The 22,906-nt window shown below is 35.1% G+C and overlaps 2 non-coding genes across 2 annotated transcripts; both read right to left on the reverse strand.

Annotated features, from left to right (window-relative positions):
• Window positions 1-2,654: 2,654 nt before the first annotated feature.
• Window positions 2,655-2,726, reverse strand: TRNAW-CCA (transfer RNA tryptophan (anticodon CCA)). Its single transcript has one exon. It is a non-coding gene; the product is annotated as a tRNA-Trp (tRNA).
• Window positions 2,727-14,875: 12,149 nt separating this feature from the next.
• On the reverse strand, window positions 14,876-14,947 carry TRNAW-CCA (transfer RNA tryptophan (anticodon CCA)). Its single transcript has one exon. It is a non-coding gene; the product is annotated as a tRNA-Trp (tRNA).
• Between the last annotated feature and the right edge of the window lie 7,959 nt (window positions 14,948-22,906).

Raw genomic sequence — 22,906 nt, forward strand, 5'->3', positions numbered from 1 at the left:
TTTTATTCCACCATACTTCAGCATTTCTGGTCGAATATCATCTATTCCTGCTGCCTTTTCACATTTCAAGCCTTTGATGGATTTTTCTACTTAGATATGTATTCCTGACTGTATGCCTGTTGAGCGTTTTTCACCACTGTGCTATCACTGCTTGTTTCATTTAGCATTTTTTCGAAGTAATTACTCCATATTTCAAGGATATCTTTTCTCCTGTTTTCATGTCACCTTTATCATCTCTAATTCCTTTTACAGCACTCTTTCCTCCATTGCTAATCTTCTTAAACAACCTCCAGAATATCTTGCCACCTTCTTGATATTTATTTTCTATGATCTTACCAAAATCTTCCATGACTTTTGTTTAGCTAGTTTTACACAGTGTTTAGCCTTCTTACATTTGTCTCTGTATTCTCTAAGAGCACAAGTTAACTTATTTGCCAGGAACCTTTGATGTGCTTTCTTCTTTTCTTTCACTGCCTCTTTAACTTCCTGTGTCCACCAGGGAGTTCTGATTTTTCTGCCCTTGCAGACAATCTCACCACATGTTTCTTGCTTAATCAATCAGGGCTTTCTTCAAGGCTTGCCACCGAATTTCCAAGGTTTGGTTCCTGTTCTCAAACTCTTTTATTTTTTTTCTTGAATAATCTTTGTGTATTTTAGTCTACATCTTTTTTTATTTTACTCTGCATTTAGTTCACATCTGAGAGCTGCTCAACTTTTATTCGCTTTAAAACTTTCTTACATGTTCTTCTTTTCAATGTGAAATTCAATTTTATCCTGCTCAAGACTAAATAGTGATCACTTCCAATTTCAAATCCTCTGTACACTCTGGTGTCCTGCACCAGTGAGAAAACATCACTATCAACAATAACATAGTCAATGAGACTTTTCTTATTCCTAGCCTCTTCTCTCCATGTGAATTTGTGCACATTTCTATGTTGGAACCTGCTGTAGTAATAACCAGTCCATGTCGTTAGCAGAAATCCAACAGATAATTGCCATTATTATTAGCTTTGCTCTTTTCTCCAAATTTTCCCAAAATATTTCTGTATGTCTCACAATCATTTCCTAGTCTGCTATTTAGATTCCCAACAAGGACCAACTTTTCCTTTTTCATTGTGTCAGTTGCTTTTTCTAAAGCGTCAAAAAATTCCTCCACTTCTATCTTAGTAGAACCTTCTGTGGGACCATAGGCACAAATAAGTCTCATTGTCCAGTTTCCCATTCTCATATTTGCCCACATTACTCTACTTGAGACTGACTGCCATTCAAGAAGATTAGCCTCGTATTTTGTGTTGAATACTATGGCTACTTCTTCTTTTCCTTGATTGTCATTGCCTGAATATAACATTTTGTATTTATTGCTCAGAAAGATCTCATTAGTTTTTGTCTTTTTTGTTTCAGTCACCCCTATTATGTCGATCTGGTACTTATCTAATTCCTCAGCTAGCTCCATTTCTTTGCCATTCAGGCTTCTTACGTTGAAAGTACCGAACTTTAATGGTGATGTTGAGTTGGAGTTTGTTTTCAGATTTGTTCCAGTAACTGTCTTTTCGCAGTTCGCCCTTGTTCCCTGGCAAAAACAACGGGGCTTTGTTTAACCGTGCGACGCCCCAGCTGGCATGAAATTTTGTCACATATATATATATATATATATATATATATATATATATATATATATAAGCCTGTAATCATATCATCTACCTTGTGTAACTGTGAACTATATTTGCAAACGATTACTGTGATCATCATTATTCTGTTATGTGAATTCCACTTGTAAGAAATTATAGCACTGTTACATAAATATATTCTCTGAGAAGTAGTGATGAGTGAAAGTAAGGTGATGTATCGAATTGGACACTACAGAATTATAAAGTTGTAAAATTATCAAGTTTCATTGGTTCATTGTTACTGTCCGATCTTTTTTTTTTATGTTAATTATTATTGTGAAAAGTGAAATGAATGTGTATGGCATTATCTATTGCATGTTAATAAAAAAAAACTAATCGTTGATGTGAATTGTGAATAAAAAATTAATTTTAAAATTAAAATATAAATAATAAAAGACAAATATAGCTGTTTATCTCTTTTAATGTAAATCTGTAAACTGGTTTTTTATAATTTTAATAATATGTAACAAAATGTAACCTACGCTCATGTAATTTCTATGAAGGATAATAAACTGTTTTAAAAAATAAAAAAATTATTATTATTATTATCTGAGAATTACAGGGAGTCAAAGATGCAGAGACGCTATACATCACCCAAACAACTGCCACCCCTTTCTTTACTCATTCTGTGTATATTTACTCATAGTGTATCCATTCCCTTTATCAAACTCGGCCGTAACATTGTTATAAAATGTGAACAAATTGCTAACACATGACAGATACGTGCTTTTTTTCTCTTAGGTCAGTCATGTGATTATATGCACGTAGAGTATATGTTGATTTCGGATTTTGTAAATTTAAATAAAAAATGGCTGAGAAGTAAATGCATTTCTGTAAAAGATAGAACTAGATGGATAAATTATAAATATTATGACTAAGAAAATAGAAATATGATTCGATAATAATTTCACAGCTTTTTTGTATAATTTCTTAGCTTGGTTCGGTTAGCATATTAAAGAAGAATGAAAAAAAAAAAAAAAAAAAACTTGAGCTAGACGTGATTCGAACACGCAACCTTCTGATCTGGAGTCAGACGCGCTACCGTTGCGCCACCAGCCCTTCTCGACAATCGAAATTTATTGTTATTAATAAATGATAACTTATGGTTTCTTAATAAAGTGTAAATTCATATTTGCTTCAAATTAAACGTATGCATTCATATACACATGCACACACATATTTAAAAAAAAACGGAAAAATCAAAATTATTTCATAATAATAATAAATAGCAACGTGTGTTTTTGACTTAAATATTTCTTTTATTTTGAAATGGAAGCATTTATCTCGTACAACAACCATTGTTTTCGAAATCACAAGATAATTATTGTTGGTGGTGATGATAGGCGATAGATGGCGTTGATGGTGGTAGTGTCGTAGTTAGATGAATTTAGCGAAGTGGAGTAGTGTGCCCTCCCACGATGAGTCCTTGGATTCCCTGGAGGTGTCACTTGGTAATAATAATAATAATAATAATAATAATTATTATTATTATTATTATTATTATTGTTGTTGTTGTTGTTGTTGTTGTTGTTGTTGTTGTTGTTGTTTGAAATTAATCAGTGGTTTGCCGATTTATAAAAATCTTCTCACCGTTGTATAAGTCTGGCTAACTCACCTACAGATAAAAAAAAAATACTTATAAAGCTTTTTCGCATCCTAGACACGATGGAATTCAAACTAATCTATTCCAGTCAAAGGGATCGTTGTACAACGACATTACGGAAGATAGAATTCATTTCGGTGATGGGAAATTATTCAAATTAAGTGGATATTGAATCCAACACTGTTTTAAAGTCGAATAGAAAAACTACAAGAGTTTTATGCCAAATATAGAAACTATAAAAGTTTCGGCGAATCCAAGCATAAGCAAATCTGTTATTTCTCTATTCGGCTTTGAAATAATGTTGAATTCGATATCCACGTATGAATAATTTTGCATCGCCGAAGTGAAGCTTTTTGGCTCTCTTTTTTCAATAATTCTTGGTGCCTTTTGTGATGCGACACCTTTTTTGGCAACTCGTATGGTAAAGTATAAGTTCTGCATCACTTTAACCTGAGTATTTACATCTGGGTCTGACTCCCACTAACGAGACCTCAACAAAGGTCGAAACCGGTTGGAAGCTTGGGTGATGAATGGCAATGCTGTAACCCGTGAAGTTAACTAAAGCACGGCTGTTGCTGTTACCCCTCGGATGAGATATGAGTAAATGAGCGGCTCTGCTCGGTGGTGGGGTGAGCCTGCCACGGGGTAGAGCCAACGCTGAGAGTTCTTCTCAGTGACAGAGTGAACCTGTTACTGAGGGGAACAACGCTGAGTTTTTGGAGTTTGATCTGTACTTGAACATTCAACAAAGGTCGAAACTAGTCTGGGCAGTGACCCCCCCCCATAATGTATAACATCATGCATGTCCACTAGGAGATGTGTTTTAAATTATGGGAAATACTAAGGATAGTGATCAGATCTTACTCCACCTTTACTACGAGTTGCCCCTGTCATGAAAGGTTTGCTTATGCTTGAACCCGCAGGAACTTTTATAGTTTCTCTCTTCGGCTTTGAAATAATTATACAAATAAATAACGGAAAAACTCACGTAGAAATATTATTTAATAGTATAATTTTCGCCTGTGTGTCACAGGTATCTTCAGTACAATTAGGCACAAAAATTAAACACTAACTGACAATTCCAAAAAGCGCCACCTAAGTAGCTGGTGTAAGATAACTAAAAAGGTCAATAACTTTCCTAAAAAAAAAAAAAAAAAAAATCAATACAATAAAAAGTTAGGAAAGATTAGCTGATTTGTAAAGTACTATCTCCCATAAAGGGGATAGACGTAAGCCGTCGGATCTGTTTAAGTTAGGAGAATGAAGTAGAGTTTCACATGTTTCTTTATAAAGGCGTTCCATGAGAAACTGACTTTTGTGAAGAACTCTTGTCTTTCTCCAATGAACTCTGTGTCTACTGAAGATGGCATGTTCTGCAAGTCCAGACTTTTCAGGTTTAAAGTATTCAATATAAGATTGGTGTTCTTCTAGCCGAATGGAGGCAGATCTTCCCGTTTGTCCGAAATAACATAATCCACAAGAGCACGGAATCTGGTAGACACCTGGATGATTAAGATGTGGAAGCTTGTCCTTTGGAGAAGCGAGAAAGATGGAGATTTTTCTAAACGGTCGAAAGGCAACAAAAATATTCAGTGGGTTTAAAATTTTTGCTATACGTTCACTGATGCCTTTGTATATAAGGGATGGTAATGCGCGTTATTTCCTCTGTGTTTGAAGAGGGAGACATATTAAATCTACTCAAAGTTCTTTTAATGAAGCAATTCTTATAGCCATTAGACAGAAAGGAAGAAGTTATATATCGTATTTCTTTCTGTAAAAGATCGTCTGTAGAACAAAAGGAGTGGGCCAGATGAACCAGTGTTTTAATAGTTCCTGCCTTTTGACTGGGATGGTGATGAGATTCCGCATGGATATAGTGGCCTGTATGAGTCTTCTTTCTATAAACTGAGAAATGTAGGTTACCATCTGGTTGGCGAAGAATTAGAAGATCTAAAAAGGCAAACTGCTTATTTGATTCTACTTCTAGGGTAAACTTGATCCTAGGATGAAATGCGTTTAACTTATTGAGAAATTGTTGAAGTTCATCAGAAGAGCCATTCCATACAGCAAAAATGTCATCGACATATCTGAACCAATGAGTAGGTCTGGGAGAAATATTGTCAAAGATACGTTGTTCAAAATGTTCCATAAAGAAATTAGAGATAGCAGGAGAGAGAGGATTACCCATCACTGTTCCTTCAATTTGTTGATATAACTTATTTTTAAAAGAAAAATAACCAGAATTTATTACAAAATCAAATAAGTTTACAATGTCTGAAGGAAATTCCTGTTGTAGTAATTCAATACTTTCCGAAAGAGGCACATTTGTAAATAAAGAAACAACATCTAAACTGATCATGATATCAGAAACGTCCAAATGAAGATCTGAAATTTTATTTTTAAAATCCAAAGTATTTTTTATATAAGTATCAGTTCTTCTAGTTGAAGAGTAAATTAGATAAAAATTTTGAGATTTTGTAAGTTGGGCAACCTATACAATCTACGACTGGTCTTAACGGAATGCCTGGTTTATGAACTTTTGGAAGACCATACAATCTAGGTGGACGACCGAAGAAAGTTTTAAGTTTTTTCTTTTGATCTTCATTCCATGTAGATACATTATCTATAAGAGAATTAAGTCTCTTCAATTGACTCCGGGTAAGATCCGATGTAAGAGGCCTATAAGTTGAATAGTCGCGAAGTAAAAGACATTTTTTTCTCATATTCCTTCCTATCTTGAATCACTACCGCCTTCCCCTTATCAGCTTTCGTAATTATTAAATTATTGTTATTCTTCAGTGATTTCAATGCTTTAAATTCAGAGTAAGAAAGATTAGGACGAGGAGGCTTGGCATCAAAAAGAATTTGTGCACATTCAAAACGTAATCTGTTGGCTGTTTTTTGGGGTAAGGATCGAATACCCCTGTCTATGTTATGAAAAAAATCCATAATAGGCACCTTATTCGGCGTAACAGCGAAATCATATCCTTTTGATAAAACAAAACGTTCACAGTCTGTTAGTGGACGTCCGGAAACATTTATGACTACTTTATCTATATCAATAGTATTATTACTGGATCTAGGTAAGCTGACTAGTGATTCAAATTTGCGTTTCAGCTTGGCACGAGAATCATTGAAAACCTTTAAGTAAGAACTCGAAGATATGCGCATTACAGTAGTAAAAGTTTCAACAGTTAAATTAGATTCCAGAGCAATTTTTATATCCATAATTTCTCTATTTAAAATGGCAAGAGATTTTTTAGCTTCGTGTAGCTGAATATTTAAAAGAGACTTACTAGCTTTGAAGTAGATCCGATGAGCTTTTGGGGACCTAAAAACTTCTTTTATTTTACAACAGTTTGGAATAACCTGGGCCATCTTACATCGTTTAAGGAATATTAATCTGTTAATGTTAATTTTATTTTATTTTCTCAGTGACAGAGTGAACCTGTTACTGAGGGGAACAACGCTGAGTTTTTGGAGTTTGATTTGTACTTGAACATTCAACAAAGGTCGAAATTGGTCTGGGCAGTGACCACCCCCCCATAATGTATAACATCATGCATGTCCACTAGGAGATGTGTTTTAAATTATGGGAAATACTAAGGATAGTGATCAGATCTTACTCCACCTTTACTACGAGTTGCCCCTGTCATGAAAGGTTTTCTTATGCTTGGACCAGCTGGAACTTTTATAGTTTCTCTCTTCGGCTTTGAAATAATATGGATTCAATATCCACTTCATTTGAATAATCAATAAAATATTTTTGCATTGGGAATTAGGTGTTTGGTGCCTTATAAAGTCTTATAAAGACATTATTTTGTTTTTCTTAACTGCATTTATTCTCTGACTAGTTTTTTTTCTGTTTTGCAGTAGCAATAATTCTTAGAAATACATTACTATTTAATTATCATTTCAAATTACATATGACATATAATTCTTTCATAAAAATACAAGAATCTGTAAAATGCGTTGCTTTTTCACGAAAGTTGTTATATTCCCAACACAACGTATCCATTTAGCTTTTTTTTTTTTTACATTACAACATCAAATCACCGCACCAGATCAACGCTCTATCAAAGCATTAATCCTCTGTCCAAACACTTGATAGTGCATAGCTTCAAACAGCAATCTTGCCAAGAATCTTTCACAAATACTTGCCCATATGAGAAAGATTGGCTACCAGCTCTTGCTAATGTTCCGTGCTAATGTTTGCCTCATGGCGTATTTTACGTGCATGCTACTAATGTTAACGAAGGTCGCCTTGTGTCGAACCCGCATAGTTCCTCAACTGGCTAAGTACTAATTAGAGGGTTAAATTTACGGAAATGAGGGGAAATGGCGTTTCATTGATCTGTTGTTTTTCTGGTAATCACCTCCCAAACAAGAGAGCCGTAGAGCATCAATTAGTGACATACAACATCAGCTCGGATAATTAATAGAACCTTTCTGTCGTCTTTCTGTATAGGTCTTTAGAGTCTAATTACGTTACAGCGACGTGGGCTCTTTAGCAGCGTTCCTGTCGGAAGACGCCATTTTCTAAGACGCAAGTGAGACTAATTATTTAAGAGGCACAAGACAAGAGCTTGGACTTATTTATCATTGCCATCTCAAAGATCCGTAACCCGATTATAGTTTGTCGCTTGTGCGTGGGACTTCATCTTCGCTGGCTTTACCACACCCCCCAAATTGCACGTTCCCTTAAAATACTATCGTTTAAGAGACACGTTATTAGCGAATAAATTACTTACAGAATTCTCATTCGCTGCCAATAAGTATTTAAATCTTGGCGAATTCTTGTAAGAAATCTTTAATTACATCTTATTAAAATTAGAACAATTTTAGAGCTATTTTTAGCTACCTTCTTTCTTATTTCAATGCTGAATAGTTCTTAACCTTAAATTCATCCATAATAAATGTGAAATACAGTCTCTGAAATCAATCTCCAGGTGACTGAACTTTTAACCTCGGCCGGTAAATTTTGTGTTGGTAATTGCAAGACTTACCAATAGATAAATAGATACATAAGCCAGCCTGGTTGGCCGAGTGGTGCAGCCAAAAGGCTGTGGGTTCGAATCCCGCCGTGGGCATGGATGTTTGTGATCGTCTGTGAAAGCACTAGTGGTGGTAGTCGGCGGTAGATGGCGTTGGTGTTAGATGATGAAGGTTGGTAGAGTAGTGAGACAAAGAGTTGTAGAGTTGATGCCCTTCCTCGATGAATCTTTGACTCCCTGGAGGTGTGATATAATAATAATAAATAATAATCATAATAAACAAAGTGGTTACCACCAAAGAGTTGCTTCAGTAATATGGATACGAACAAGTCCTCTGTGCAAAGCAGTGAATCAGTTCATACACGGATAATAAACAAACATTGGAGTGGTTTAGAGCAGTGCTTCCCAAACTTCTGGATGTCAGGGCCCCCCTTTGCAAAAATCAAAATATTTCACGGCCCCCCCTCGAAAAAAAATCGTAATAGAGAGATATATTATTATTATATTTATTGTATTTATATTCAATACAAAACATACACAGCGAATATTGCAAAAATCAAATGCATGTATTACATTTTTTGCCTCTTACCGTTTGGTTCTGAAGACGATGCAGGCTGTTCTGGTAAAATATGAAATACTGTCCTTTTTTTTTTTTTTTGAGTCTGTTTCTTCTTCTTCTGATTGTTAGCGGGATTTTTTTTTTTATTTTTTATCAGCCACTTATCCATCTCAGGGTTAAACGTAGAATAGATCAAATAATATCACCACTTACCGATACTGGCACACCACAGTATTTACCACAGTGTTTACCTGAATAAGGGAATCCCCAGACCAGGAACATTTTTCTCTTTTGTGACTTTTCCCCCTTTAAGGTAATTAAGCCTAACGCGAAACAGACAGCAAAGGCAGGTTATTAAAACGTGCATATGATTGGTGCGGTATTAACAAAAGATCGCGCAACCGAAAGATAAAAGCATAGCTGGCAATTGAGTTGAAATGCTAACTCTCTTCAACTGAATTCCATATGTGAAACTGCCATAACATTCATTATATATATATATATATATATATATATATATATATATATATATATATATATATATATATATATATATATATATATATATATATATATATATATATATATATATATATATTACTTACTTTTAACACTTTTAGGAATTTTAACACGTTCGGTTGAATTTTATTGCTGCCTTGGGAAATCGAACTCACACACATCTAATTAATAACAATAGTTTTTAGTTAGATACTGTGTTTGCCCATGCAACATGGTTTTGTTTCCAGTCTATACAGCATAGTTTCTGTATGAGGGGACATGTGATTCATTAATTTCTCCCAGTTGTCTCTAATTTCACTATTTGTTGAGAAATATATTACACAGACTCCTCCTACCTTATTCACTGGCATAATAAAAGTACTTATTTTTATTGCCTCTGCAGTATAGTGGCTGTTAGGGAGGGCGTGTTGTTTGCCACTGCAAGGGAGTTACTATCTCCCCACATGAACTTGTTTAAGCTTTTTTTCGTGTGTGAAGTATATGCGAAACTTTTATTGGTAACAGAAAACTAGCTCGGATGACAGTGATAATATAAAACGAGTTTTGATATGTATTTAAAGTCAATATCAACAGTCCCTGATTACGAGCGCGTGATGAAAGGGACAGGAGGATTTGGAGCTTCCCTGGAGAGCATTCGAAGTAAATACAATTAACCACTGCTTTCAAATGAAACATATGAATAAACAATATTTACTAATATTCATTAAGCGCTGAAATACGCAGGAAGCAAAGTTTGTGAACCAACACCAATGTGTGAATTTTTCCATTAAAATATAAAAAATAACAAAAAAGAAATAATAAAAGTTAAATACGTTTCTTTTAAAATAAAAAAAATCTACTTAGTCTTAAAACATTTTAAATTTGTTTTCATTATTTCACGGCCCCCTCAACAAAACCTACGGCCCCCAGTTTGGGAAGGGCTGGTTTAGAGGCGAAGAATTAAAAGGTATCAGTTGAAACTACTATTTTGTCTTTTAAGTGCGTTTTGGCCTGTTGTGACAGGATAAACATCACCATCTTCATTTGAAACGAGCGAACTCACTTTTAGGTATACACCCTCTGTCCAAAAAGAAACCGAATTTTCGAAAATAGAAGAAATTAGTGGCGCCACCTGTTGTCTCTTTTTTGTTGTCGAAAGCGGCAACCTTCATTAGTGTTGTGTCAACTGTTTATGACATTTGTTTCGTTAGAAGCCGAGTTATAGTGCCAAGAGTGACAGTGGGTTTTGACGAACGGTCGGAAAATGAGTTTCAAACGGAGACTGCGATTGACTTTTGTGTTAAACTTAGTAAAGGTTTTACCGAAACGCATCAAATGCTTCAAAAAGCATACGGTGATGAATGCTTATCCCGTATTCTAGTTTACAAGTGGTTTAAGCGATTTCAAAGTGGTCTTGAGGACACGAAAAGCTCGGCCGTCCAAAAACTGGACTTAGCGAAGTTAACATCCAAAAAAGTGCGTGATTTCATCACGGAAATCGTCCGTAAGATTGATTGAAGATGAATTGGGGATTCCAAAATCAACTGTGCATGACATTTTGATCGAGAGTTTGGGCCTTCGTAAATTGAATTCGCGATTTGTTCTCCATAAGTTGACCGACGACCAAAAATGTATCGAATTGAACACTGCAAGGACCTCATTAAAACCGCTCGTAAGGACTCAAACCTCCTTGAAGCGATCGTTACTGGTGACGAAACGTGGTATTTTGAGTATGGGCCCGAAACAGAGTGCTGAGTGTAGACCACCAGAAGAGGGGCATTCGAAAAAAAGTCGGTTGGAAAAAAGTCAAAAGTAAAGATAATGCTGATTTGTTTCTACGATTCCAAGGGCATCCATAAAGAATTCATTCTGCCTGGCCAAAGGGTCAATGGTAAGTTTTATCTCGAATTCTGAAGCGATTGATACATAAATACCTATTGACAGATAAATACCTATTTTGGTAGTCCAGGTGCACTTTCGTTCGCATGTCTACCTCCTCCTTTCCATATATACATGCCTGAAGACCGCACTTCTCAGTACAGATATCTGCAGCTGTTACAGATAATTTCTGTTTCAAATAACTGCCGTATGATTATACCTATAAACTATACAATGTACAAAGTTAACCTATCAGACTTCTGACAAATATTTTTCCTTTTTTGTCCAAGTGAATACACGTTCGGACCAATCTCGTGGAGCTTTAAAGTCCACACATATCACCATACGTTGTCCCCCTATTAAACAAACCATTGACTAGGAACAATGTGCTTTTGTCGATGATCTGGCAAGCTTAGAACTTCTATATTAAGCCAAAATATTTGCACGAGAAGTTGGAGATGAAGATAATCAATCATATTTAAAGCTAATTTCACCGGTTGCATTGAAATACATTTACGATGAGGATACAATGACTAGCGAATTATTCCAGTAAATCCAGTATCTCGCTAATCCGAACGAGTTTTTATTAGTTCGGATTAGCGAGATACCACTGTATATGGTTTGACCTTTAATTTTTAATGTTAGTTTCGATATTAGTTTTAAACAAGGTTAGTATTAACGTTAGTTATAATGTTTAATTATTTTAAACATTAAAGAATGATGACCCTTTGATTTGACCTTTTATTCCTGACCTTCAACGTCTAGCTTCTGTGACCTCTAACATTCTACCATCTCTTCCATGTGAGAATTATCCAGGAAAGCTTTCAAAATGAACGTTTAACTTGGGTTTCTATCTTTAAATGAAATATTTTTGATGTTTTTCGTTAGTAGCGAAAGTGAAAATGGTTTTAAATCTAGTGTTTAGAAATGCACGTACGCCAACATATTTGAGATTATATCCTCTCTAATCCCTTTTGAAAGACCTAGGGTTTTTGAATCCTGTATAAGATATGCACCTTGACAACACCAAAATATATAACACACTGAACTGGACACAGCTGCACAACCATTTTAAACAGGTGCTAGGTAAATGGAACAGCATTCGCTTTCCATGTCTTCACTTAGAGGACGAGTACTAATAGTTAATCAGATGGCTGCGAGTGTGTTATGGCATACCCTCAAAGTACTCACACCCCCCCTGAAGAATTTATCCATCACATTCAAAAGGCAATCAAACGTTTCCTCTGGAACAATAATAACTGGACAACATATTCTGAACTCTGCAACCCACTCAACAAGGGAGGTTAAGGCCTGATTTCCCTTGAAAACAAGCTTAGATCCTTCAGGATAATCCTCCTCCTAAAGACACTTCAATGCAATCACACTTATGTGACTACCTTCGATTATATCACAAAATCATCCACCAGAGGAAGGACTTACACTTTCCACAATCCTCCGAATGGCCAGTCCTGCACCATCTCCTCCTAAACTACCTCATTTTTACAAAGATGCTGTACAGCGGTGGAAACACACACAGAATTTCATCACACACTTACAGGATCAACAGAGTCAGCTGTACTTACAGAACCACTATTTTCGAACAGAAACATAACAAGTCTCACAACTGGCCAGCCCTTTCTTTTCCCTACATGGAACTGGGCAGGAATAAGAATCATAGGGAGCCTCCTAACCCAGACCCTAAAGTGGGAAACATTCACAAACCTACCAATGAAGAACCCAAAAACTGAAAAGCAATATCAACAGCTGCAAGTCTCCATTATAAAAGCCTGTCCAGATATCTCTACACCTCAGGAAATCCGTATTCCTTCTAGAAACTGCTCGGAGCCGATATTTCATCTTGTATCATCTGAAGCCTCACTTCCAATTCTTCCCTCCAACTACAAAGAAAATACCACTTCCTCATGTCAGTTCCTCCAACTTCGCTCTTCTTATATTCATCCTTAACCCTCTCATCTACAAGGCTGTACATGCCACTCAGTTTTCAGTGGGATCTTTCATATAAATCGAAGTGTGCCAAACCAGATTCCGACATACAATGGAGACTATGGCATAACATCTTGCCAACTCCTTCTAAGCTCTACAAATTTCAGCTAAGAGAAACGGATCTGTGTCTATTCTGTGACGTTTCAGGTATCTTGGAACACACATACAGGGTGTTCGGGATAAATTTGACAGTTTCGTAAGGAAAAAGAAAATCTTCTTTGTATCTATTAAATTTAATGAATTGACAAAAAAACATTACAGGCAGAGTTAATTACAATACTATCAACAAGATTTACTCAAAATAACCACCATTAGCATCGATCACAGCTTCAATTCTGCTTCGGAACCTCGAACAAGCTGATGCTACAGTCTCCCTGGGAAGGGCCGCAAAAACTGTTTTAATTTTATCCATTAACTGGGCTTTTGTATTACTGGAAGTGCGATTGGTGTCTTTTTCAACTGCGCCCCATACAAAATAATCCATGGGGTTAAGGTCTGGGGAGTTTGGAGGCCAAACATTTGGACTGGTGAAGTCGTAGAAATTTTCAGACAACCATTTTTGACTTTTCCCAGAGGTGTGGCAAGGGGCCGAATCCTGCTGCCATACATACGGCCTACCATTGGCTACCCTTGTTATCCAGGGCTTGACTACAGTTAGCAACTCCACGAACAAAGCCCGAATTCCAATGCCAGGGTTCTTCAACACCTGTTCCTGCAGATTTGCGAGGAATTCTGCTGTACGAACGCAACCAGATCGTCTGCTAGGGATCTTTCTTCTTGCTACATCCTCGTAGTCACCATTGCAAGTCTCTAGTTCATGCCTGATTGTTTTTACTGTATTCAGGGAGCATTGGGCAGCAGTCGTAATATCCTTATTTTGATGGCGGGCACGGATCATCATGATACAAGTTATTCTCTTCCATGATTCAGGTGGGTTCCAGCTATCCATCCTTTCTGACATCTTGTATATGAATGAAGAAGGGTCCAAACTTTTAAATGAAGAGAAGTGTGTGTTAATACATGTAACTTACGGAAAAATATAATTAATTATAAATATGTCAAATTTATCCCGAACACCCTGTATCTAACCTGTCCCGCAAACAAAGCGATAATGACCTATGTCCTGAATACTGCCTCTAGCACCTGTAACTACGCACACAACCAAGATGACTACTGGAATTTAGTCCATGCAAAAGAAAACAGACACAGAACATGCAATTTCCTCTTCATCTGCGCTAAGGCCGTCATCTACAGCTTCTACCTAAAACACACAAGAAATAACCATATCGAGTTCATAATTTCAGTGGTAAAAATGAGCAAAAACGAAACAAAAAATTAATAAACAAAATTAAATACAAATACTAATGGCAGGTTCTGGAACAGAAGTATTAATAGGAAGCTAGTAATAAAATCCGCTTATTTTGTTGGACTATTATTTCCTTCTCGAGGGTATCCCAATTGATATCCTCAAGAAGTATGTAAGGAAATAATATTTATTTATTTTTACTTATTTGTTTGTTTGTTTTTTGAAAAAAGCGAAACGATACGCTTTGATTCCTAATGGAAAAATTTAAATCCATTGATAATATATTTAAAACTTTTTCCTAAATACCCCCAGTAACTTCCGATTATTATACCTAACGGCGAAAACATTCACGCAAGTAAAATAAACTGAGCTGGACGTGATTCGAACACGCAACCTTCTGATCTGGAGTCAGACGCGCTACCATTGCGCCACCAGCCCATTGCTGGCTACATTTTTCTGAAACTGCTTACTATGAGTTGTACCAAAACATATTCAGCCCATAAGTCAATCACACGTAAATGTTTATTGAAAATATGTATAGAAATATGAGTAGATAAGTTACCTGGATTGAAAAAGATGTCGCAGCTTATATCTACCGATGTTTACAACTAATTTCTAGTATCCATTTATTGTTAATGTAACCACAATCCTAATCTTATTAATGTTAAGACTTTAAATTAATGTTACGACTAATTAAAGACTGGGATTAAAATTAATGTTAACTGTTAACATAATTTTAATATTACCGTGAATGATAAGTAAAAGGCCATGTTGATATCAATGTTAACTGTAAGGATAATGTTAATATTAACATTAATGATAACTAATTTAAATGTATGTTGAAATTAACATTACTGGTTAGCTAATGTTGACACTACTGTTAACCGTATTGCTAATATTAGTACTGTTAACTATTGTTAACTATAATACTAATACAGTATTAATATTTATATAAAATATAAAATTTTTTATAAAACATCATTTTTTTCTAAAATTTAAAAAAAATTATATAATTATAAAGGGGTATACATTTTACAATTATATTTATAAAATTGTATAATTTTTATAAATTTATATAAGTTAACAAATTTATACGATTTATACTTGTACCTTTTTTGAAAAATCTTCATCTTTTAGTAAAAATAATAATTATAATAAAAATACAATAAAATGCTTAGAGTTTAATTTTAAAAATAGAGATTTAGTAAATCAATAAAAACTTAATGGAGCATAAAAACTAAATAAAAATTAAATGGAAAAAAAAGAAATTTTTAAACTTAGCATTTGGAAAAGGAATATAAAAATGTAAGCATATATAAAAAATTCATTCACCCTCAACTTTGAGTTTGATTTGATATTTTATTTAAACGCATGCATAAAAACCGATGCAACTTCAATACTTACGCACTAAAATTTGATATTATCTAAAAGCAAGTAGACAATTGACAATTGACATTTATGTCTTTAGGGGTGAAGCAAGATGCTTTTCATATTCCCCGCTATCTGTTGTGGTTGCAGTGAAGGTAAAATTTATGAGCAGAATGCTCGCCCTGATTGGGCATGGAGATTATGCATCACTAAAGGAGGCCAATATAGCTTTTGGTCTTCTGTATTTGAATATGTCCGTTGGATCGTATGCTGTAGCTTGTTGAACCAAATCGTTGGGATGTGTGGACGTCTTTAGGAAAAACTTGGTGGCTAAGGATCGTAGAAAAGAGAAGATATAGGGAATATTTGTGTCTCTGTGGAGTTGAATGTTTCTAACATACCACGGAGCATTCAAAATCATTCTCAGGCACTTGTTCTGCACTCGCTGTATTTTGATGATGTTAGCATTAGAGGTGTGGCTCCAGGCCGGAGAGGCATAGGTGATTATAGGACGAATCGTCAACTGGTATAGCTGCAATTTGATTCTGTTGCTGAGCTTGCTATTTCTATTAATTAGCGGATAGATCTGTGCTATGACTTTAGATGCCTTTGTGCATGCAGACTTGGTGTGTTGATTGAAAGATAGCTTTTTGTCGAGAATTACACCCAGGTAATTTGTTTCTGACTGCCAGGGAATTTTAATATTGAATAGTAACAAATCTCCTACAGGAGACATTGGCCTTTTTGAGAAAAGAACGGCTGAGCTTTTCTGGGGGTTGACTTCCAATCTCCATTTAAAGCAAGTAGATAAAAAATGGAGAACGGTTATATTTAAAGTAATCTTGAAAAATTAAGGTGTTACATAAAACTTTAAAATATTTAAAAATTATTTAAAAGAGCTCTTTAAATATTTTTAAAACCAGTGATTTTAATATTTGCTTGCATTTTTTAAAACATATTTTAATATTTACGGTGTTAGTAAGTTTTATTCGAACAGTTCTTCCATTTTGATTAAAACCTAGGTCTCCACTAGAACATCTCTAGGTCCCTACTATTACTACTATTTTATTAAAAACTTATTTCTATCATAAACTGAAAGAACTCTTCTATAAATGTTTTCTCTTTAAACATTTTACAGAAAATGGCGTAGTTATATAGGAATTATAAATTTGTAGATGGGGATATTCATAGGGGAAAAATCAGCATACAACATAGTTGAGAATTTCTAGCCTGTAAACGAATTTTAATTATTGTACGGTAATATGAGGATGGAGAGAAACAGATGGATTGCTTTGCTGTTAATAATCCAATACATAAAGCAATCAACAAACAACAAACACTAAACTTATGGATCGCATAGGAGAGCGTATATGTCAGAGAACGCAGATGCTTTTTATCCTAAGAAATTTTCTTAAATATTTGGATGTTAGGCGAACCGTTTCCCCTCTCATTCGTGTATATTTTCAGGAACTAGAGTATAAAACTGTAAAGGCGAAGTCTCCCCCAAATGATGACAATCGCACGTGCACGAAAAATGCCTTTAGCAGACGCTATAAAAATGTGGAGCCAATCACAAAACCTTATTTAGTTGCATTCATCTGATGAATGTTCTTCGATCTCGCTTGCCGTTGAGGTAAGGGGGGGGGAGGAAATCGATGGCCGCCAGATGACCTCGTTGTTCGGAGCTAATCGGCTCGTGTCCGGGGGTGTTGGATGTAGTGAGCAGGCCGTTCCCCGCATAGATGACTGATGGCATCAGTTCATCACAGACAGACTGATGAGAAGGGAGGATCGTGTTCTAGCAGCCTCGGAGAGGGATGAAAATACTTCTTTTCCCCTGTCGTTGGAATTAACAGCCACCAACGGCTTGGCTTTTGTTGACCGGACCTGTAGGCGGTGCCTTAAATCGTCCTGGTGTCAGCTGCAACTGATAGGCCCCGCACTGAAGCCGGCAGTGATTAGCGCTGGAGGCTTGAGATGTGTATGAGTGCGGTGACTGGGAATACGGGAGCTTTGTCTGCACTTCATGGCAGGTGGTGGGCTATTGAAGGAGATGATGTGATAGAGTGAATACGCAGTTATAGAACTCGTGTTACAAACAGATGGCAGATTGGGATGGACTGGTTCTAATACCTCAGCAAGCTTTTCGTAGATAAGTAGCTGACAGTGGGCGAACTCGCTAGAGAACTGTACAAAGCTGGGATGGCGCGATGAGTTTGATAATTTTTCGAAAGAAGAACACACAGGATAAGAGTTGTCAGTGCCGATGGGAGGCTGAGATCGCAAAGAAAGGAAAATATTGATACTCGAGGAATTTCGAAATGTGACACAAAAGATTACGTTCAGGAAGATACTGATGGTGTTAATCCATACCAAATCCTTATAATGCGAACGAGTAAAGCTAAAGGAAGAAAGTTATTATTCTAAAAGAAGATATCGGAATGTGCTTACGAAACGTTTTTCTTTCTTGAGTTTCTGTATTATGGACATAAATAGGAACGGTTGAGTCCTATACAACTGCCAACAAAAAATATCAAAATCTTTTTTTTTTGTTTTTTTATTTAAATAGTTTATTTCAATTTATTTATTTAAATAGATGGCGCTTTTTTCCATATTTTAGTTTTCAGTGAGTAAGAATTGTTACCATGGAGATCACTGAGGAAATCTACATTGTCGACATCGAATGGAGAAAAAATACTAAAATTAATTACTTAAATGTAACATTAAATAAACTAAGTTAATTAAAATTTGGAAATAAAAAATAAATTGTTTGAAATTATGCTTGAACAGAAATGACAATTGATAAATATTTCGTAGATGTTGTATGGAATAACAGAACGTGCTTTACAGAATAGCATCTGCGTCATACCGTAAAGCATACTTTACAGGGGTACATTAATAATAAGCATATAAAATACGGGAAAATATTTCGGAAATTATTAATTAAAATTACCCTTCTGATAATAATAATCACCATTTTATATAGTAAGATGAATAGTGTGTGTGCGCGCGCGTTCCCGTGCTCGTGTACAAATGAAATGTTTTTGTTAGTAGTAAAATAAAATAAGAAAAATGAATATATTATCAAAATATCTTCGTCTTATTTGAATCCTAAGAGCTTCTTGTCATATAATAAGGATAAAGAAGGTTAGTTCTACAATCGAATAGGAGGAATAATGTTGTTTGTATTCTTCCTCACATTACTAAAGCAATATATTCATACTAAATAATATTTACATAGCATTCATGATCTCGTAATCATCATACTTAGAATTATCGATCAATAAAGCAGTTTATAATATAATTAGTGAATTAAAAAGAGTTCGGCTTGATATATCCAGTCTCTTGTGCTGCCATCTATCGGAAAGAAATGTTCACTATAATGGATGAAAAAAAAAAACTATATGCATTCACTTATCGCTTGAAAATATGCTATAGTCACATCTCAATTTTATCATTATCTGCTTTTATTTCTTTGTTGGGGTACAGTTTATTGAGGAGTCTGAAAGAGTATTTGGGGTCAATCGTCTCACACAAAATCTATTTCACATTATAATCTCGTTTATCGGTTCTTAATTTTCCACTGTCGATATTCGTATTCCTTTCTGTATGGTTTACTAGCCCAAGCAGTCCTGATTACATTTCTCTTGTAGAGCTAAAGCTAATTATTTCTGCATCCCGGACAGTGCCATTTTCTCAAGAAATCTTTACTAATCTCCCACTTTTAATAGGATTTTTGCAGATAATGGTTGGGTACATAGAACTGAGTGTTCCGCTAATTATATAGGCCGAAATTCTTAACTTGTTTTCTAAGGCAAATATTGACGTAAGGTTATTAATTCTATTACTTTCCGTATATCACATCACAGACGCAATCGATACAGCATTCTTTACTACAGGCTTTTCAATGTGTTTTTTTAAATCACCATGAGCTCCAAATCTAATACGAACTAACACAATGTAGATTTATAGAATAAAAAAAAAAAAAGATGGAGATTTTTCTGTATGGTGCATCAACTGATCCCTAGATGGCAGCAGTAGGTCTAGCATGAAACCTCCACGTTGAGGTTATTGTCTGTTCTAAATGGTTGTTAGTGCCAGTTTATCTCTGGTTTATGATTAATATAATTAATCGCATTATAGTCCTTATAAGGACTGGCTTAAAGGGACGAAGCAAGAATGCTTTTCATATTCCCCGTTATCTGTAGAGGACAGTGTAGGGATAAGGTGTTATTGAGCAATTAAAGCTCTGATCATGGCAGGAGGGTAACAGCAATAGCCGAGCCTCAGTTAGAACTTCATTGGCTACAGCGTTGCTATCCATTACCCTCCAAGGGTATTGGATTGAATGAATCAATCACCGCATCTCACGGTCGATTGTTCCCTCATTAATCGCATTATAACATAATATGCTATTTATATATTTTATATATACTAGTTGTCAAAAGGTGTCATATATTATTATTAAAATTCTCTGGATTAGAGCTAGTTAATGAAAATTTTTTCACTTTATTATGTTATAAATTAAAGTTCCCAAGAAATTATATACTTTTTCAATCCTTTATTCAAGTCTAAGCAAACAAAGTTTGTGCCTGAAATATAATCAGGACAAGGGTAACTCGTATATAGAAGCTAATGACTTCACATCCCTTGCCTTAGTATCCCATAATGCAAAGCACATATCCTTGCGGATATGTATAATGCTATGCATTATGGGAAGAGTCACTGCCCAGAACCGGTTTCGACCTTTATTGAGGTCTCATCAGTGGAAGCTAGACCCAGAGGTGATGATACTAAGGTGGAAGTCATATTTTCCTATATGATCAACAGTATGGAATCTGATTGAAAGAAGTGTAAACAATAAAAAAAAACGAAGCAAAATAGATCAAGTAAAACAGCGAAAATGAAAAAGTGCATCGAATTGTGAGAATAACATAAAAGAATCAGAAAGAAAGACAAACAGAAAGAATGTAAGAAATATATAAAGATGGTTAAAGCAAGAAGTAAAAGGTAGAAGAAAATTAAGAGAACGAAACGAAGATAGACAAAACAGAGGGAAGATAAAATCCCTACAAAAATACAAGCAACATAACCATGTCTAATTCCACTAATTCATTATTCTGTACAAACGGCTTATTCTGCGGTGCATTTTTAACTTTCGTTCCATCTTCTTTCCCTTAAATAGCGACCACCTGTTACTTTCTCTCTTTTCATTTCAATTAAAGTGCAAATTCTTTTGCGAGTGTTCTAATTACACGTGCTCTGTTCTTTACATTTCATCCATAATTATTTTCAACTTCTCTGTATCTGTAGTGTGTGCATATTTGTTGATGTTTTTTTTTTTCAACTTTTTCTTTGGGTTGAGTTTTTTTTTTTTTTTTACAAGTTTTGATTATAATTCGTTTATTTTTCTTAGTTAAAAACTGAACGAAAACTGTCCTTCCTTTGTGTTGCTGTTTCTATTCGCTGTCTTTGTGTTTGGGTATTTAATTAACTCACGCCCGCCAGGCAAAACAAAATAGAAAGAGAGAGAGAGACAGACAGAGAGAGAGAGAGAGGTTGTTTTATTCACTATTCCTTAATCATCAAGAAATTGCCAAAATACTTCGTTGAAGTGTCTTTTCAGAAGGCCTTTGTTCGCTTCTTATCTGCACATCTCGGAGAAATATTTCCTTTATTTACATAAGGAAATTTTGATCGTGTAAAAGAAACATCGCATGATAAGAATGAAGAAAAATTTATCGAATTGTTGCGAGACCACTTTCTCAAGCAGCATGTGAAAGAAGAAACTCGAGGTCAAAGAGCGTTGGATTTGTTTATAAACACTGCCTACGAAAATAGGCAGTGTTTATAAACAAATCAGATTCATTTTTTATTACATAAATTTATTTAAAATATTACAATAGATGTAAGTCTTAAGAAAACAAATAATAATTATTAACCTCAATTTTCATGTTAATTTTCTTCATCATGTGTCGAAAATAGTTCTTCAGATCCATTGTTTAAATGATCGTCATGTGGATCCCAGTGATGAATTGATTTCGTCGTCATCAGTGTCCCACAACAGATCATCTTCCGTACCATCCATAAGATTAGCGATACCACACTTTTTAAATGATTTTATTACAGTCTCCACTCTTACTTTATTTTACGCTTTGATCACAAAATTGCGCAACATATCAAGTGATGTAGCGCGCATAGATCCACCGTTCGTAAATGATTTTTCATCAGTCAACATCCAATTATTCCACTCTTCGCATGTGATCTTTAAATGGTTGATTCAAGCGGACGTCTAGTGGTTGCAATATAGAAGTTAAACCACCTGGTATAACAGCAATTTGTATGTTATTTTTTTTTAGAAGACGTTTAGTATTCTCAGTTAAATGAGTACGAAACATACCCCATACTAATAAACTCCGTTTCTTGATTTCACCTCCTGGTCGCTTGTTCCACACATTATTTATCCATAATTTCACACGAGTTTCGTCCATCCATCCTTTTTCGTGAAAATGTACAAAAACACCTGAAGGAAATTTTATTTTAGTTTTAGTTTTACGTTTGAAGATGATCATTGGTATTTAACTGGGTTCCATCAGCCAAGCATGGCAACAGAACCGTAAACCTTATTTTTTTTCATGACCTCTACTTCGAACTAGCACATTCTTACTACCTTTCTCGTACTACCTTTAGACTCCACTGTTTTATTGCTTATCGTATCAAAGCTCATAAGAGTTTCATTCATATTTCCAATATTGGACAACAGAAATTTATGTTCTTGTCTCAGTTGAATAATAAATTTATGGAAACTGGTAGGTTTGGGGTCAAGATCTGCTGATAGTTTTTGATCGTTTTTTGTCGTATTACCAGATTTTGTCTGTTCATAAACCGATTACACCACCCTGAAGTAGCTTGAAATTCTATACTTTCATCCGGATTCAATCTTGACCTTAGTGCACATACCCTAATCATATTTCTTGTAACAAGATAACCATTCTTCAACGTGATTTTCCAGTTGTGGCCATTGGGTGA

This window comes from Typopeltis vanoorti, chromosome 10 (assembly GCF_054136105.1).
Source record: "Typopeltis vanoorti isolate ZY-2024b chromosome 10, IOZ_Tvanoo_1.0, whole genome shotgun sequence".
In the NCBI taxonomy this organism is placed as follows: Eukaryota; Metazoa; Arthropoda; class Arachnida; order Uropygi; family Thelyphonidae; genus Typopeltis; species Typopeltis vanoorti.